The sequence below is a fragment of the Brachionichthys hirsutus genome, chromosome 2, assembly GCF_040956055.1.
Source record: "Brachionichthys hirsutus isolate HB-005 chromosome 2, CSIRO-AGI_Bhir_v1, whole genome shotgun sequence".
NCBI lineage: Eukaryota > Metazoa > Chordata > Actinopteri > Lophiiformes > Brachionichthyidae > Brachionichthys > Brachionichthys hirsutus.
In genome coordinates, this window is record NC_090898.1 from 2209330 (window position 1) to 2213009 (window position 3680).

Genomic DNA, 3680 nt, shown 5'->3' on the forward strand with positions numbered 1-3680 from the left:
CTTTGACCCCCGACTCTCGTCTGCCACTGAGACCTTCCTTCCTGAACCTTGATTTTTCTCGTGGCCAGACAGATTTCTCTCCTCAAACCTCTAAACCTCAGCTTCTGCTCCGGCTCTGTAGTATCTGACCTTTCAGCCTAGACACCTTGGTCTGCGCCGCTTTACAACTGAATGTGACGCATTGACATGCCTGTCGGTTGGCTGTGCTTGACTCGGGTCTCAGGGGTGTCGATGTACTCGTAGAATCCCCTTGGTTTGGGACGTGAATCCTGATCCATAGGTGAACTGGTCTGAGCAGCACACAGAGGGAAATTAGAGGGAAGAGAAGAAGTTAATATGGATGAAAGGACTTAGTGAGATGACACCATGGCGACAAAACGGAAAGGTACAGAAAGTGACATCAGACAAGGCCTATTTAATGGGACAGACGGACAGTCAATGGAGACGTGGGATGGGGACATGCCTCAGAGTGTACAATAACACAGCAGTGTGAGACAAAATGAGAAAGAATGGGGGATGGGAGAATCAGTAATCAGTAAGAAGAGTAATTAACGACAATTCAATTGGGGGTTGTGAGTGTCCATATGGTATTATCAACATTTTTTCATACATACCATGGTAGCTCTATGAGATTCATAAAAAAAGAGGAAGATGTCAAAGATGAGAAATCATCATCATCAAGAGTCACATGAGGATGGTGTCAGAATCAGAAGTAGTTTATTGCCGTTGTCAATGAGGGTTCACAGACTAGGAATGTTTCTCGGCGAAGTCGTGCTACATGTAACAGTAATGAGTAAATACAAAAATTATACAAGTACAGAACACATCACAAAACAGCAGCATCCGGAGTGGATACACAGATGTATATTAGCAAACAGAACAGTGCAAGTTACCGGTTGTAAAGTGTTCATGAGTCTTACAGAAGAAGCTGTTCTTGTGGTGGGAGGTTCTGGTCCGGATGGACCGTAGCCTCCTGCCTGAGGGGAGAGTGTCAAAGAGTCCATGTCCAGGGTGAGAAGGGTCGGCTGTGATCTGACCTGCACGCCTCCAAGTCCTGGAGACATGCAGGTCCTGGATGGATGGCAGCTTGCAGCCGATCACCTTCTCCGCAGCACGTACAATGCGCTGCAGTCTGTGTCTGTCCCTGGTGGTGGCGCCAGCGTACCACACGGTGATGGAGGAGGTGAGGACGGACTCAACGATGGAGGTGTAGAACTGCACCAACATCTGGTCCAGCTTGAGCTTCCTCAGCTGCCGCAGGAAGAACATCCTCTGCTGAGCCTTCTTGGTGAGGGAGCTGATGGTCGGCTCCCACTTGAGGTCCCGGGTGATGGTGGTGCCCAGGAAGCGGAAAGAGTCCATGATGGAGATGGGGGTAGGGGAGTCTGTGAGGGCGAGGGGGGGCGGTGGGGCTGTGACTTTCCTGAAGTCCACGATCATCTCCACTGTATTCTGGCTGTTCAGCTCCAGGTTGTTGCTGCTACACCAGGACACCAGCCGGTCCACCTCCCCCCTAGAGGCAGACTCATCCCCGTCCGAGATGGGCCCGATGAGGGTGGTGGTGTCCGCAAATTGAATCAGTTTAACGGACTGATGGCTGGAGGTGCAGCAGTTGGTGTACAGGGAGAAGAGCCAGGGGGGAAGTACACAGCCCTTCCCCCCTGGCTCTTCTCCCTGTTGCTCTTTACGGGTATAAGAGCACGCAGACGTAAAATTAACGTCCAACAGCAGACAGGGGGGCGGAGCTTTCAGTTATCAAGCTACTCTATTGTGTAATCGGCTCCCTGATTGGTTCGTGACACCATCTCTATGTTCAAGAGGAGACTAAAGACTTTCCTCTTTAACAAATCTTATAGTTAATCAATACAGTAATCAATATGCTGTCAAAGGCCAGCACTGGTGGCTTAACCTCATGACACACTGAGCTCCTCCCTCTCACTCTAATTATTCATGTTATAAATATATGTGAGTAATCTCTCTCTCTTCCCTGTAGTCTTGTGCTCTCTCTCCCTCTGTTTGTCCCTCTTTCTCTTTCAGGTCCTTCTGTCCGTGGTGCTGCAGAATTTGGACCTGTGGCCCTCAACACTGATGTCCATATAGGTAGGATTAGCATCTATAGCTTATATAGCAGCTCTTTAGTCAGCATCTTGTTCAGCAGTCAATGTAACATGTAGACTGCTGACTGCTGTTTTTGTCTTCTCTCTCTCTCTCTCTCCCTCCTTCTCAACCCAGCCGGTCAGACAGATGGCCATCCACCATGAGCATAAGACTAGGTTCTGTCCAAGGTTTCTGCCTGCTAAAGGAAAGTTTTTCCTTGCCTCCGTTGCTCTTGTGGGTCAAGTTGGGTTCTGTGTTTCCCTGCAGGTCTTTCCCTGCTAATCCTGTAAAGTACCTTGAGATAACTTTCTGTTATGATCTGGCGCTATATAAATAAAATTGAAAATATTGTATTGAATGCATATTCAGTCAATGCCACTGCATATAGAATCAGCAGAAATTCACATTCAGAAAAGAATATACTCAGACTTTTTTTTTAAGGAAAAACTATCAGAGGGAAATGACAGCAGCAGCATTTCTGGCTGAGCAGAACACAAACACATACAAATGCATACCGGTACTCCCACACACAACTGGTGCCTGAGGAGTTGCTACATTGGATAAAAAAAAAAAGAAAATTAATATTTGGGGCGTATCACATAATCTTGCAAAAGAGATTTCATTTCCAGCTGCGCTCCGACAGGTACAGGTACTATCCGAGTTACAACCTGCGTGAGTTGCAACCACCCGTACTTACGACCGGTACGTTCCGTGAGACATTTGTTACCGGGCTGCACAGAAAGAACATATCATTTGTATCATTTCCGTTGTATTGATTATTAGAATATGACAGAAGATGACCAGATTTTCTCCAATGTAAGAATCGCCTGTGAATCTTCATAATAATGTGATATGTTACTCAAAATGATACGTTAGCGGCTAATTTACCACCATCACCGGACTAAACCACAACCACGTCAAGCCCTGCTTGTGCTGTCTCTTCTTGATCCCCTTTAAAAAACTAACTCATATTCCCTTTCACCGTGACCTCTGTGATCTTCCTCTCCTTTCTTTTTCTCCCTTCTTTTCTGTGCAACAGATTTGTGGCGACGCGCCATGGTTGTTTTTGTCAATGAAAGATGCTATTCGATGATGCAAATTCTCGCTGCTGTACGCGAACCCGGAGCGTACAGCCAGAGAGGAGTAAAACCATTTTCTTCTAATATGGGGGGAGGATTGCCAAAAAGGAAAAAACATTTATATTTCCAAAAATAATGAGTTTTAATTATTACGTATATTTTGAGTTAAAAATTAAGTTTAATGTAATAATCGGCGATAGATGATTAGTTATACTGGGATTTACTACTCAGTTCTTCTCAAATAAATTAAGGGTCACTTATGGGCTCCTATGGCCCTGAGGCCCGGGACATATCCAGTTGCCCCCCCCACAGCTCTGTGGAGACAAGCTAGCAAACGAGCTTCAAAACTGCCATTGCAAACAACCATTCACTCACACACACATTCAAAACTACGAAAATTCGGAGTACTGAAATCGCCGAAATTGCATGGTTTTTGAGGTGGGAGGAAACCAGAAAACCCGGAAAAAGCCCACCAGACGGAAGTTATCACATATATGTGGAATC